This window comes from Protopterus annectens, chromosome 3.part0, assembly GCF_019279795.1.
Source record: "Protopterus annectens isolate FY-2018-M chromosome 3.part0, PAN1.0, whole genome shotgun sequence".
Taxonomy (NCBI): domain Eukaryota; kingdom Metazoa; phylum Chordata; order Ceratodontiformes; family Protopteridae; genus Protopterus; species Protopterus annectens.
The window spans coordinates 872,684,507-872,701,006 of record NC_056731.1 but is presented as its reverse complement, the minus strand read 5'-3'; positions in this window follow the sequence as shown (position 1 = coordinate 872,701,006).

Genomic DNA, 16,500 nt, shown 5'->3' with positions numbered 1-16,500 from the left:
TTCACGGTTTGGTATGGAATGAGCTTTGTTACCTTAGCTATCTCAGTGCTGCTTCAGCCTATAATGTTTAAAGTACATACCTTGACAGATGACTACCTTAGTCTACACCCATAATACAACTATATGGGGATATACCCTTAAGTACTTATAGCATTTAACTTTAACTGATGCAGATATCCAAGATTTCCCATATTAATTATGTGGTCACCTAACAAAAACATTTGCAGAATCTCTGGTTTAAACCTTTGCCTAAATTATCAAAATTGATGTGTTTGCTTACTTGGTGTAGATCTGTCACTTGCCATAGCTTTTGCTAAACAGAAATATCTGGACAAAGCTGATCAAATATTTCTAAAAATGAAAGCTCCCTAAATCAGACAGAAATTATGAAGTTGCTACATCTCAGAAGACAGTCTACTTTCTGGAAGTTCTGATGAAGTTGGGGTGACTATAGTAGTTAAAAGGGGTGAGTGTTGAGGCCTTGACCCATGTAAGCTTAATATATCAAGTGTTTTTCTCTGCTATGGTTTCCTTCGGAGAAAATACTATTTATGGGGAAAGATTTCAAAAGGTCAATCGAAAGTACAGAATTTGAGTTATCCATCAGCAATGTTACCTGAACTAAGGGAAAGAATACAGGAGACAACTGAAACATTCTCACATCTGCCTACAACGAATTAGAAGCACCTAATTGAATATATTCTGAAATGAGTCTTGACCTAGGCTATACTTATCAAGGTTACATCCAAATGCCTGCCACTCTGCAGAGTTTAACAGCCTGGACATTACCAAGGCCAGAGTTAGACAGGGACTTTGACCCTGTCTCACCTAATCTTCAGCCAAATGTACATTTTTTAAGGAAAATAATCACATATTTCATGTAACCATTTAGAATTACCAAGCAAATGGCCATGCACTCAGTCTTGCTAGGTTTTCCTTGTAAATGTACACTGTGCCTACCTGGTTCAAACATTCTAAGAAAAGTACTAGGCTATTAGCCCAATGGTACTAAGAAGAGGAATTTTGAAAGGTACTCTGCATGTCCTCCCCGCAGCCGAGTGGCATTCAAAAGACATGTGTAGAATGGGCGTGCTTTCGTTGAAGGTTGCGTGTTGAGCTGGCACCTTGGCACCGTAAAAATCTACTGCCAATCATTAGCGGACCAGAGTTCCGCTGTGGCGACCCCTAACTGGGAAAAGCCGAAAGAAGAAGAAGAAGAACTTCCATCTGAACTCAAAGCATGGTAAGTGGATGAGTTAAAGGTAGCATAGTGTAAACATTGTTTTAATTTGTATTTATTTATTTGTTTATTTGTTTGTTCTTGTGACAGGGGCATGCAGTGTATGACAACTACCAAGAAAAGCCAACACTACTTCAGTATAAGTTCATAAGTTTGCCATTACTTGTGTTTAAACTCAAATGCATTCAAGGAAGACACAATAATTTCCAAAGGCCTATCTATTTATTTTGTTTATATTTAAACTAAAACATATAACCCAAAGCCACAAGATGAGAAGGATTTTTTTTTATAACTGCAGTCCAACCTGGGTCACAAAGCAATCACTCTTGCAAGACTGCTATAACTCTGTAATGAATTTGTGTTACCCAAAGCACTCTAAGCCTATTAAAGCCTTAATAACTTTAATCTAAATAAATCTATAATTATTGCTGAATGATGAGATTGACTGCAATGTAAATACACCATTCTTACTAGAAAAAACATCTTTCTTTTTTTCTTTCTTTCTGTCTCTCTCTTTCTCTTTCTATTGCTCTCTGTTTAGACTATTAGAGAAATGTAATGGTTGTCAGCTGAGACACATTTCAGTTGTAAAGCTCTGAAAGACTGGCTTCAATCACTGTGCATGAGGAAAAAAATATATATTCTATATTTGAATAAACTGGGGTTCTATATGGTTCCATAAACCTTATATAAAAAAAGAAAACCTCAACTAACAAAAGAAACTTCAACAACAGTTCCAAGGACTTGCTGTTTCATTTACCACTCACTAAGCATGTTTTTAAAAAGTCACATTTACTTTTTTGTTGTTGTGTCTTTCGGCTTTTCCCGGTTAGGGGTTGCCACAGTGAAACTCCGGTCTGCTAATGATTGGCAGTAGATTTTTACATGCCAAGTTGCTAGCCCTGACACACAACCTTCAATGAAGATACGCCCATTCATGCATGTCTCCACACAGAAGACACTCTAGCTGAGAATCAAACAGGACGTCTTACTGTGAGGCGACAACGCTACCGCAGCACCACCACCGCAGTTACTATAATTTAGAAAAATAAAGGAAAAATGCAAAAGAGAGTGTGTGGGGGGGTCTATGAGTGGGAGGATGTGTGTGTGTGTGTGTGTGTGTGTGTGTGTGTGTGTGTGTGTGTGTGTGTGTGTGTGTGTGTGTGTGTGTGTATGTGTGAGAGAGAGTGTGTGTGTGTGTGTGTGTGTGTGTGTGTGTGTGTGTGTGTGTGTGTGTGTGTGTGTGTGTGTGTGTGTGTGTGTGTGTGTGTGTGTGTGAGAGCAAAATGGAGGAACAGCACATACATTTCAAATTCTTTGCTGAAGAATTTAGATATGAAGAGGCTTTTCATTGACATGCTTTATCAGTACAGTAAGAAGTATGAAGCTACAGTATTGCACTTTATTAACTAACTGTAATTAACGATTTACCAGGGTGGGCGGCCACGGTGGTGCAGTGGTTAGCCTTGTTGCCTCACTGCAAGAGGTTCTCTGGTTCAATCCTCGACTGGGGTGCCTTCTGTGCGGAGTCTGCATGTCCTCCCTGTGGTCACATGGGTTTCCTCCTGGTGCTCTGGTTTTCTCCCACATCCCAAAGACATGCTGTAGGTGGCTTGGACACTCTAAATTGGCCTTAGGTGTGAATGCGTGTATGTGTGTGCCTCCTGTAGAAGGTTGAGTGACAGGCTGGCAACTTGAGACTGTAAAACTCCACTGCCAATCATGAGCGGACAGGTGATCTGCCGTGGCAACCCCTAACCGGGAAAAGCCAGAAGAAGAAGAATTAATGATTTACCAGAAAATAAAGGAGGCAAATCTATGACATTCTGCAAAGTCAGGAACAGTTAGAGGGGGTTGCAGTACTTTGTATTGTTGATTTTTTTTTCATTCCTTTGATCACAATGACAGGTGAGGTGTATACAGTCAAGACAGGACTGTGTGTGTGTGTGTGTGTGTGTGTGTGTGTGTGTGTGTGTGTGTGTGTGTGTGTGTGTGTGTGTGTGTGTGTGTGTGTGTGTGTGTGTGTGTGTGTGTGTGTGTGCTGACATTTAATACTTATATAACACATATTTTGGATGTAAAATACTTCCTCCAGCAACAATTACAGCATTTAAATATGCTATAGCAACTTTGAAAAATTAGGCAGAGGATCTATTTCCCATCCAGGGAAGTGGAGGAGCCCTGCCTGTGGTATTGGTCCTCACAAAAATCCTTGCAGCTGTCATTTCCCAATAACACCAACCCTGTGAGGTACTATTTTTGCATATCATCAACGCACTCCAGCATTCTATCCTCAAACAGACAGTACACCTTCAAGATATATACAACACAGCTGCTCAGTGCCATGGGTATTATGTAGTACACATCCACATCAAATGCAAAATTCAAATGAAATACGTCACTGAACAGCTTTATAAAGGTGACAGAATGCAAAAGCCATTGCAGCAAGAGAGCTAACACATAGTGCAGAAACAACTTTTCAGTGCCATAGCTCCTTTTTGTTTCATAGCATAGTATACAAAGGTCAAACACAGAGATACAAACTGAAATAATTTTACCAAAACTGTTAAATTTGGGTGAGGTGTAGCAGATAAGGCACAAGTGACAGTCAAGGCTAGGGTGAAACAGAACAAACAGGCAGTGGGTAAAACACAAGGTAGGCTGCATATATGGATTGGGAAGTGCAATATACAGACTGAGAATAGGGCAAGGAAGATGACATAATAAGAAATCTAAAAAATATAAAAGGATAGAGTGGACCTCCCAAAGACATGCTGTAGGTGGATTGGACTCTCTAAATTGGTCCTAGGTGTGAGTGTGTACGTGTGTGTGCCTTCTGTGGAAGGTTGGGTGCCAGGCTGGCAACTCGACACCATAAAACTCCACTGCCAATCATGAGCAGACAGGTGTTCCGCTGTGATGACCCCTAACTGGAAAAAGACGAAAGAAGAAGAAGAAGAGTGGACCTCTGACCAGCACACAGATTGTAGGGCAGTGGGCAGATTCTGGGAGAAGTTATCCTGCACTGTTGATGTGACCATAGGATCAAGATACTGAAAAAGGGCTTCCAAGCTGAAGTGAATAATAGTCATTCCTCGCTGTTACTGCTCTAACCATGAGTCCAGATAACACAGTGTGATAATGATGGCAGGAAGGTCATATGTTGCTTTAAAATGCCAAAACATGTAAGCATAATTATGGCAAACAAACACAGCTAGTAAAATGTATCATAAACCACCAAAAAACTTTGGCCAGTGATAAATACAAACACTTTTAATAAAAAACACGAAACAATCTCTAGCGTCTCGACCAGAATAAAGCCTTTTCAGAGTATAATTCACATAATTCCATGCTCTCTTATTTATACAACACATTTAGAAATGAAAGTATACAACAGTTCTCTTCATTATTGAATTACAGTATGGACAAAGAATATATATGTCATAGGTTCATAGGTGTGTACTAAGCTAATGGCCCTGGAGCCTTTACAAGCCTAGCCCATAGAAGTGCCTTGGCATCATGCCACCCGAAGTTAGTTCCCAGTCCCTCTATCAAGTAGAGCCACTGGAGTGATCCCCAGGGTGAACTTTCTATTACTCATCCAATCATTAAGATTTCTCTTGAAGAGGGTCAGCAAGGTGCTCTGCTTGACATGTACAGGAAGTCTATTCCAGAGCATGGGCAGTCTCTGGGTGAGGAACCTGTCCCACCAGCATGTTCTGTTGATTGTGGTAATGAGATTGAGGTCTCTGGAGTGTGTGGTGTGGAGGGATTGGGATTTCTTTAGATGTAGCATTTCTAACAAAGCTGGGTCAGACATGGCTTTGTAAGTCAAGCAGAGATCACCTCTAAGTAGGCGATATGAGGCAGAGAATAGCTGGAGTCTTTTGAGTCTGTCCATGTAGGACATGTGTTTAATGCCTATGATCTTCTTCATGAGGTACTTCTGTGGCCTCTCCAGCTGTTGCAGGTGTCTAGTGAGGTACATGCCAAATGAGGCATTATACTTGATGATTGGTCTAATGAGTGAAGAGTAGAGAGAGATGATGACCTCTTTCTTCCTGGATGCAAAACCCTTGGTAATGAGATGTGCCACATAGAAGGACTTTCTGACCACAGTGGCAATGTGGTGGATGAAGGAGAGGTTGCTGTCAATCTGTGTCCCCAGATCTCTTATAACGCCTTCAGTGTTCAGTGAGGTCCCATCGATGTGGTAATTAGTGGGAACTGAGTTTTTACCAAAGGGGGTGATGATGCATTTTTTGGCATTAAGCTTAAGGCCATGGTTTCAACACCAGTCATTTGTCTCAGTGAGGCCTTTCTGTAGGATGTCTGCATCACTTGGGGAGTTAATAATGTCTCCCAGCTTGCAGTTGTCTGTGAACTTGGTCAACCAGAGTACCTGGGTGTTGGCCTGGACTTCTGAGAAGTAGATGCTGAACAGGAGAGGACCCAAGACTGATCCCTGTGGGACTCCACTCATGACTGGTCAGCAGTCTGACTTGGGAGTCCGCTACTTTCACACTGGGGGTTCTATCTGTGAGCCAGTTTGCAACCCACCTAGTGATATAGGGGTTGATGCCTAGTTTTGTGAGTTTATCAATAATTCCTGAGTGAGGAATGGTATCAAAGGCCTTGACCAGATCGAGGTAGGCTGTATGGACTGCTTTGCCTTCATCCACACCCCTGGTGACTGATTCAAAGAAGTCAACCAGGTTGAGCAGGCATGATCTCCCTTTCACAAATCCAAATTGCATGGGGTCTAGAGTTTGGAGATTTCCTATATTTTTGTTAATTAGGTCCATGATGATGCACTCCATATCTTTACATATCAGATTCGCCAGGCTAATGGGGCAATAATTCCCAGGGTCTGTAGTCACTCCCCCTTTATGGAAAGGGATGACTGTAGCAGTGCATCATTCAGTAGGGAGAAAGCCTGAGGTGAGGCTGTGACTGAACAGGGCACACAGATGTCGTGCCAGTTTGAATTGTAGTTCATGTAGAACACAACCAGGGATATTATCAGGTCCCATGGAAGCTGTATTCTTGGCCTTGGACAATGCAGCTTTAACCTGTGCTACAGTAATGCTAGGTGCCTGGCATTCTTCTGGTATTATGATTGGTCCTTTGGGGGGGGGGTAAAGTTGGCACTGAATCTGTCGGCCAGTATGTTGGCAATATCTGTTGACTGAGTATCGGAGGTACCATTGTGCAGTATCTCAGAGCAAATCTGGGTATTGTCATGGAGGTTCCTGATATAGCTATAGAGGGCTTTGTGATGGTTTTAGTGTCTGCCGCAATTCTGCTTTCATATCTGGCTTTAGAGGATTTGATGAGGGATCTCAACTTTTTGCTGAGGCTAATAAGGGAGTTTTTCCAGTCTTGGGACTTCACCTTTTTCTGCAACAGTTTCTTCCTTCTGTTGTAGAGTTTATTAATGGCAGGGGACCACCAGATTGGCTTCCTTTTTTGGAGGAGAGCATCTTGATTCTGTTAGGTATGGCTAGCCATGCATTTGTGTACATGTTCGTACAGTGCATTGGTGTATAATTCAGCAGTCATGCAGCTATTTTCCATTGGCATGGGTGCCATGAAGTAAGCCACCTCTGTTTTTAGGAGTCCAAAGTCAGCTTTGGAGCAGTTTTTCAAGGTGGTTACCTTTGCGGGGGGTGTAGGTGAGATGTGGATTTCCATGGTGATTAGTTTATGGTCGGTTCTGACCAGGGAAGGATTGACTATTGGTGTAGAGCAATGGTCACCCATGTTAGTAATAACCAGGTCAAGGATGTTGCTTCCTCTAGTGGGGATCAGAATGAGCTGGTCCAGGGCACTAGTAACTGTATTTAGAGCACAACCTAAAGCTGTTTACTGAATTTCCTGTTTGCACTTATTTTTAAAATCGTTTTTTTCTCAAAACTTGCATTTTATCTGTCTTTGGCCTAGCACTCTTGTGTGGGGTCATTTACTGCACTGTTATAACTTGTTAATACTTGTGAACCTCTGCTATCTCTGAAAAAAACAAAAAAACAAAAAAACAAAAATCTTGCTTTTTTCCCACTTTTCTGAGATTTGAAAAAGTTCAGTTACAGGCTTGCTGTTCTTGAACTGTTTGTAAGCTTCTGTGAGGCCATTTGTTTGCTTGGGCTAAAGGGAAGTCTCTCTGTTAATCAGTGGCAGTGAAAAACATTGAGTAGCCTGCCTGCCCCTGTGGGAGTGGTTACTGACTTGAAACTGTAGTTTTATTGTCCATTTTGGGTCAGTTCCAAAACTCCTTCATCTTCCTCTCTTAAAACCCACTTTTGCGCATTTTTGAGCATAGTGCAACAGCGGGCAGCGCTGCCTAATTGGGTATAACTATTCCTGGCTCTACAAAGTCTGCTCTTCACTTTTTCCCTTAGAACTGCTCTGTCTCTCAATTTAAACACCATATTCTCATTCTAAGGTCCTTCACTGGTCCAATTAAGTAATCCTACAAGTTAGCACTATTAAACCATAAGCACTACTTACTCTTATACTCTCTACGATTACCCTGTCCCCTATTGGCCCGTCTTAAATTCAGTTTCCCTGTATTACTCTAGCATGTCCAAAGGTCAGTCAATGGTTTCCTCTCCAGTCCAGCTGATGAATCTGGGAATTTTGAGGCAATGTAACAACTGTCTCATGTACACAGACAAACCTCTCCTCCTCCAAACAGGTTCAAATATATGTGAGAGATGCAACTATTTAGCCAAACTGGAGGCTGAGCTCTCTCATCTCAAAACTGGTGTAACCAGTCAGGAGGAGAAGGTAACCTCACACAACACAATTCCAGTATCACATAGTCCCACCACATCAGCGAACCAAACACATAAATACACAAAAACATACTCGGAGGCTCTAAATAAAAATCTACCTAAGCAACAGAGACCTCCAAAGCAGACATCTAAGCAAACGCTACCTCAAAACAAAACACGCACAACACATAGCCCACAAAGTCAGTGTGCCAAGCAGCCACAGCCCTTAAGGCTGAATAACACACCTGATACTCTTGTAATAGGTGACTCTATTGTCAGACACACTGACATCCCACTCACCAGGCTGAATAAAGAGAAGGTCACGGTGAGCTGCCTGTCGGGTGCTAGGATCCGCCACATAACGCAAGCACTCAGGTCACTCCAAAGCAAATACAAATATGACTCAGTCATTGTACATGCTGGTGTGAATGACCTGAGACGTACCTCCCTGGACTACATGAAAAGAGACATAGAGGAGCTCTCTGATCATGTAGCCCAGGCTGGTATGACCCTGACCTTGAGCAGCATCTTACCCTCACCTAGAATGATGCCACAGTACAAAGACAAAATGATCGATTTTAACAATTGGCTAAAATTTTGGTGTCATTCAAAGGGGATCCAGTGTCTGTCAGCCTGGGATGACATGCTCGACAAGCCATGTTGCTTCGCTAGGGATGGCTTGCACCTGTCACCACTGGGCTTTCGGATATTGGCAAAGGATCTTGCCACCCCCATAGTGCCTTTTTTAGGCAAGGCTCAAAAGTCAAACCCACCCCCATAGACAGCACAAGGAACAAGAAACTAAGGGTAATGCTGCTAAACGCCAGAAGTCTTAACCTCAAGATGCATGCACTCGAAGCTCTCCTCAGTATGGAGAACATCGATATCTGTGCAGTGACAGAAACCTGGTTCAAGGCTCCAGAGAGCACCCCAGCACTACCAGGCTATACCTCATGCTTTTCGGCCCCAAAACCTGGATCGAATCACAAAAGGAGGGGGAGTTTCCATATTTATCAAGGATATCCACACCTCCAGGTTAGTGGCATTGCATGAAGTATCGGAGACCATCCATGTGCAACTAACAGTGGGCAAGACTGCTTTTCAGTTTATAGCATCCTACAGACCACCCTCTCAAAGTCAGGAATCCCACTCGGCTTTCCTGAAAACATTGGAGAACATGAAGCTCTCTCCGAACACCATTATATTGGGCGACTTCAACTACCCAAACATTGACTGGGAGCACTACTCAAACCCCAGCACCTTAGCCCAAAGGTTCCTGGAAATTATAAACTCAAATGCTATGGAACAACTAGTCACCACTCCCACAAGAGGGGACAACATACTAGACCTGATCATTACCAACATGGGGACTCTATGCTCCACACTAGAAGTATATCCCTCATTGGTAAGATCAGACCATAAATTAATCTCACTGGATGTCCACATCCCGACCCCACCCCCAGCCCAGAAAATCACAGTGAAAAACTTCTCAAAAGCGAACTTCTCACTTCTCAAAACTGAAGTGGAATCCTTCAAGGCCCCAGGGCCAGTGGAAACTACGGCCCAAACTGCAGAATCCTATATAAACGCATTCTACGGACATCTCCAGGAATGCATGGATCATGCTATCCCAAACAAAACCAAGACCCAGTCATCCAAAGGCAGGTGTCCAGTCTGGTGGACCCCTGCCATAAATAAACTGTACAACAGAAGGAGGAAGCTACTACATGATAGAGCAAAATCCCTAATAGGGAAGGCATCTCTGATCAGTACTAGCAAAAAATTACAATCCCTCATAAAATCCTCCAAGGCCAGCTTCGAGAGAAAAATTACACAGGACCCCAAAGACAATCATAAGGCTTTTTTCAGTTATGTTAGAAACCTGGGATGCAACTCCCAGACTTATTCTGAGTTGATTCTAAATGACAAAAAATACACTGAACCCACAGACATCGCCAATATCCTGGCAGACAGGTTCAGTGCAAACTTCTCCACCCCCCCCCCAAAAGAGCAAGTATCTATCCCAGCAGAGGGCTGCCTCCCAAACATCTCTGATGCTCCGGTGAAGGCTGCCCTCTCCAAAGCAAAAAACACTGCTTCCATGGGACCAGATGGCGTCCCAGGTTGCATCCTACATGAACTCCAAGAGGAACTAATCCCTCAAATAAAACAGCTATACAATCTCAGCCTCACTACAGGATATGTGCCCACAGAATGGCGTACAGCAACAGTGGTCCCACTCCACAAAGGTGGAGCCTCTACGGACCCTGGAAACTATTGCCCCATAAGCCTGACTAGCTTAGTCTGCAAGGCTATGGAGAGGATCATCATGGAGCTCATAAACAAAGACATTGGGGACCTACAGACACTAGATCCTACCCAGTTCGGCTTTGTCAAGGGCAGATCCTGTCTTTTGAACCTGGTTGACTTCTTCGAAACAGTCACCAAAGCCATAGATGAAGGGAAGGTAGTCCACACAGCCTATCTGGACCTTGCAAAGGCATTTGACACAATACCCCACTCGGGCATCATAGATAAGCTATCCAGCTTAAATATAAACCCCTATGTCACAAGATGGGTTGCAAACTGGCTCAAAGACAGAACCCACAGAGTGAGAGTTGCTGGAGCCATGTCAGACTCGAAACCAGTCACAAGTGGCATCCCACAGGGTTCTGTCCTGGGACCACTTTTGTTCGGTATATACTTTTCCGAGGTACAGGCAAACGTGGGAGGACTATGGCTCACCAAGTTCGCAGACGACTGCAAACTGGGTGCCATAATCAACTCTCCAGCTGACACAAACATCCTTCAAAAAGGTCTCACAGAGACAGATAACTGGTGCCAGCACCATGGTCTAAAGTTAAATGCCAAAAAATGTATAGTCATACCCTTTGGCAAAAACAATGTGCCCACAAATTACCACATAGGCGGAAACCCATTAAGTACAGAGAAAGTTATTATGGACCTGGGGACCCAAGTTGATAGCAATCTCTCCTTTGAAAACCACATTGCCAAAGTGGTTAGAAAGACCTTCTACATAGCCCACCTCATCACGAAGGGTTTCACATCTAGATCAAGAGAGGTAGTCGTGCCCCTTTATTCATCCCTCATCAGGCCCATCATAGAATACAATGCCCCTTTTGGGATGTACCTTACCTGACACCTGCAGCAATTAGAAAGACCCCAAAGGTATCTCACCAAGAGGATCAAGGGTCTCAAACAGATGCCATATGCTGCTCGGTTAAAAAAACTCCAGCTCTACTCAGTTGCATACCGCCTACTTCGAGATGATCTATGCCTGACATACAAAGCTATGTCAAATCCAGAATTAATGGACATGCTCCACCTCAGTAAATCTAAATCCCTTAGAGCCACACGCTCGAGGGACTTGAACCTCAGCACAGAAATAAATAGAACTTGCTGGAGGGACAGGTTCATAACCCAGAGGCTCCCTTCGCTCTGGAATAGAATTCCAGTTCATGTGAGGTAGAGCACCTCACTGAATCTCTTCAAGAAGAATCTCGATAGGTGGATGGGGGATCATAGGTTTGTCCCAGGGATTACTCCCGTGTCACTATTAGACAGAGGCACAGTAAACTAAACCTTAAAGGGCACAGTATACTCAAATCAAGGGGTGGCATAAGCCATACAGAGTCAGGCTAGGCTTATAATTGCCTCAGGGCAGATAGCCTAGTATGAACCTATGAACCTATGAACCTATGAATTCCAGAAAGCGTTGGGCCAGTATATTGGTGCTTGAGTAGTTTTCCCAGTTGATGGAGGGGTAGTTGACGTCTCCTAGTAAGAGAGTGTTGGGTTGGACCTTCATAGATTCCAGGGTGCTTAGGAACATGGAGTGAGAGTCTAGGGACATTGTTGGGGACCTATAGCAGGCTATGACCTGGATTGTTGTCTTACCCAATGTTAGTTGTACCTGAAGTATCTCAGATGTGTTATGCTGGGCTACTAGTCTGGAGGTGTGCATATCCTTTTTGAATATGGAGACACCACTGCCTTTGGAGCTTATCTCCATGTTTCGGGGCCGAAAGTTGTGGAATGAGTTATAGCCTGGTAGCTCAGGGGTGCTTTCTGCCACTTTAAACCAGGTCTCCGTTACAGCACAAATGTCGATGTTCCCCATTTTGAGGAGTGCTTTGAGTGAGTGCATCTTGAGATTTAGACTTCTAGCATTGAGTAGCATGACCCTCAGATTGCATTTATTTACAGCTGTCACAGTGGAAATTTGGCCTTTGGAACACTGCCTAAAAATGACACTATAGTGGTGGCAAGAGCCTTAGCCAGTACACGGAAACCCAGGGGTAACAGATGCAGGCCATCTCTGGCAAAGCATCGAGGTCTGTAAATCATGTCATCTCAAGCAGACAGACACTGGATCATATTAGAAAGACACCAGAAACGTAGCCAATTGTTGAAGTTAATCATTTTTTGTTTGTACTGCAGTATCATTCTGGTGACAGTAGGTTACTGGTCAGGGCTAGTGTCATACCTGCCTGGGCCACATAATCCGAGAGCTCCACCTCCCATCTTCTTTTATGTAGCCCAGGGAGGTGTGTCTCAGGTCATTCACACCCATATGGACAATGACAGAGTCATACTTGTACTTGTTGTGGAGTGACCTCAGTGCATGTGTTATGTGTCGGATTCTGGATCTGATGGACAGCTGACTGTTACTTTCTCCTTATTCAACCTAGTGAGTGGGATATCTGTGTGCCTCACTATTGAGTCACCTATGATTAGTGTATTGGGCAAGGTGTTTAGCCTTAGGAGCATAGATTGAGGGGAACACTGTGGAGGTGAGCTACGTATCCTGTGATTTGTGCTGTGTTGTGGTGGTCAAGTGTGTTTCTGTCTTGGAGGTCTCTGATGTTTGGGTAACTTTCTATTGAGAGCCTCCATGAAGATGGGTGTGTGGTTTGTGTTTTTATGTGAGAGCTGTGATAGTGGATGTTCTGGAGGGCTATGCCTTCCATGTGGTGTGGTACAGGTGTTGACCTTCTCCTCTTGACCAGCTAGTCCAGTCTTGGCTGGAGAGTACATAGCTTCCAATTTGGTGATATAAGTGCATATCTCACAAGTCTGAGTATTGGGAAGTAAGAGGAGAGGGTTGTCTGTGTACATGAAGCAGTTGCTGCACTGCCTCAGAATGCCCAAGTGCACCAGGTTAGTAGAAGAAAGCACAGGGAAAGTACAGTTTTGTACCTACCATAAATGCAGATGTTCGAGTGTATACACTGCTGCAGTCATAACACTTGGGTTATCCTGCCATCAGGCGGTTCCCCAGTCGGCCTGAGTTCCAAATTCTTGGTCCGGCGTTGGTTGCTATCGCCTCCTCCCTGACGTCAGTGCGGCAGGGGTATACAAGATGCAGCCGACGCCATTTTCTTCAGTTTTTCTTGCCCCAGATGTCAGGTGCTCCCAAATAGGTAGGCCATTCAAATAAAAGCAGACAACAACTTTCAGCTACCAGCAAATACTCCCCATAGGTACTAAAGGGTAGAAGACATAGGTATGTACCAGCAAGTAAGAGGGGAAGGAGGGAGGGTAACCTGGACTGCAGCAGTGCATACACTTGAACATCTACATTTATGGTAGGTGCAAAACTGTACTATGTTCGTGTTACACTGCTGCAGTCATTACACTTGGGTAGAATCCCAAAGCTGAGGTTGGGTGGCTGGTTTTATAAGGCATTAGGGGTGGCTATAAGGCCCTGCAGTACTGCAGTGATAAAGCCAGCTCTGGATTTAGAGTATAGAGGCAGATGGTAATGCTTGGTGAAGGTATGCACAGAACGCCAAGTTGCTGCTTCCAAAATATCCTTGGTAGGTACTCCTCTGAAGTAGGCAGTTGAAGTGGCTGTTGTGCTAGTGGAGTGAGATCTAATGCTGCTAGGTACAGGTTTCCCATGGTGTGTATAGCAGAAATGTATACAATGTCCTATCCATTTTGAAATAGTCTGTTTTGAAATGGCTTTTCCCTGTGCTCCTGCAGCATATGCTACCAATAATTGCTCAGATTTCCTGAAAGCTTTGGTTTTGTCCAAGTAGAGGCGTAACTGCCTGTGAATGTCCAAGGAATGCAGTAGCCTCTCCCCTTTATGCTGTGGTTTTGGATAAAAAGTTGGCAAATGAATAGTTTGGTTTAGAGCCACACTGGAGGGTTAGTTCTTAAAGACACCCTGTCCTGGTGGAAAACGAGGAAAGGTTCCACTGCTATTAGTGCCTGTAATTCTGAAACTCTTCATGCTGATGTTATTGCCATAAGTAGAGCAGTTTTCCAAGAGATATATTTTAATTCTGCTGTGTTAGCTGGCTCAAAAGGAGGTAAAGTCAATTTTTCCAAAACAAAGTTGAGGTCCCAAGTTGGAGTAGGTGCTCTACGGGGCGGTCTTATGTTTTTAGCCCCTCTGAGGTACTGTCTTAGCAAAGGATTAGAGAAAATTGGTGGATCCGTGTTGTAATGAGCAGAGATGGCAGAGGCGTGGATCTTGATGGATGAGAAGGAGAGTCCTTTGTCCAGCATCTCAGTTAAATATTGTAGTATCTGAGGAATGTTTGGAACATGAGGGTCAAGGCTGTGTGCTTGGTTCCAGGCACAGAATTTCTTCCATTTATCCAAATAGGCTTTCCATGTACTAGGCCTTCTGGCCTCCAGAATGACATCCATAACAGCTTTGGAGAGCAGCATTGCCTGCTTGACTAAGGAATCTTCCATGCAGCTAGGTTTAAGGTCTTTAGCTGGCTGTGTAGTATCTGATTGTTGTGCTGAGTCAGCAGATGTGGGATTTGAGGCAAAATCCAGGGTGGTCCTTGTGCTAAGTTCTTTAAGATTGGGTACCAGTGCTGGCATGGCCAGTCTGGTGCAATCAGGATCATCTTTGGCTCTTCTTGCCTGGCTTTTATGAGTAACTTTGGCAGGAGAGGTAGTGGTGGGAAAGCGTATACTTGTAGGTTTTTCCAGCTGAATGAGAGGGCATCCACTTTCCATGCTTGTGGATGGTAACTCCTTGTGCAGAATTTCTGTAGCTGGCAGTTCACTGGGGATGCAAACAGATCTATATCAGGGCTCCACCATTTCTGTGTTATCATTCTGAATATCTGTGGATTCAATTCCCATTCGTGGGGATCCATGATGTTTCTGCTTAAGTCGTCTGCCAGTGTGTTTTTCTCTCCTGGCAGGAATTGTGCTTGCAGATGAACTTGATAGTTTAGAGCTGTGTTCCACAAGGTCATGGCTTGCCTGCAGAGGGGGTAGGAGTGAGTGCCCCCTTGCTTGGTTATGTACCACATAACTGTAGTGTTGTCTGTCTTTAGTAGTAGTTGTCCTGGATGCAGCAGGTCCTTGAAAGCTATAAGGGCATTTTGTACAGCTAGCATCTCTTTTTGATTGATGTGAAGATGCCTTTGTTCTGCTGGCCACTTGCCCTGAATACAGTTGCCTGCCATGTGTGCTCCCCAGGCATAATCCGATGCATCTGGTGTCAGTGTTTGCCTGGCTGTGGGTTGAATAAAAGGCTGTCCCTTGTTGAGGTGACAAGCTTGAGCCCACCATTGAAACTCCTGTTGAAGGCAAGGAATTAATGGTATAACTGTTTCCAAACTTTGACAATTTTGAGACCATACATTCTTTAGGTACCATTGTAGTTTCCTCATATGCAGTCTGGCATATGGAATTAGTAGTATGCAAGATGCCATGTAACCCAAGGCCTGCAGAATTTTTCTTGCAGGGAGATGAGTCTTTGTTGCCATCAATTGAAAGTATTGAGTCAGTTGTCCTTGCTTGTCTGGCATGAGATAAGCCATCTGGGCCGTTGTGTTCAAGCTGGCACCCAGGAATATTATCTCTTGTGAGGGCACTAGTTGTGATTTATTTTTGTTTACTGTGTACCCCAGGCAACTTAAATTTAGAAGAATGTCCTTGCTCTCTGCTTGAATCAGGCAGTCGTCCAGGTACGGATATATTTGAATTCCTTTCTGTCTGCAAAATGCAATTACTGGTGCCAGGCACTTTGTGAAGACCCTGGGTGCAGTAGATAAGCCAAAGGGCAGTGCAGAGAATTGATAATGCATTGAACCAGCTATGAATGTGAGCTTCTGCAATTTTGTCTGATAGGGACATGCAGGTATGCCTCCTTGAGGTCCAATGTCACGAGCCAAGCTTTCTTGCCCAGCATGGGAAGAAGCTGCTGTAGTGTCAACATTTTGAATTTTGGAACAGCCAGGTAAGTGTTTAGAGAAGAAAGATCCAGAATGGGCCTCCAGGCTTTGTCCTTCCTGGGAACTAGAAAGAGTCTTGAGTAAAAACCTTGTCCTTGCTCCTGTGGTGGTACCTTTTGAATAGCTCTCATTTCCATGAGTGCTGTAATTTGTTTTTGAGCCTCTGCCCATTGATATGGTGGCAGATTTGGCATTCCTTTTAACCTTGGCAGAGTGTGAAAGTGGAACCTGTAACCTTGAGATACAATGTTGA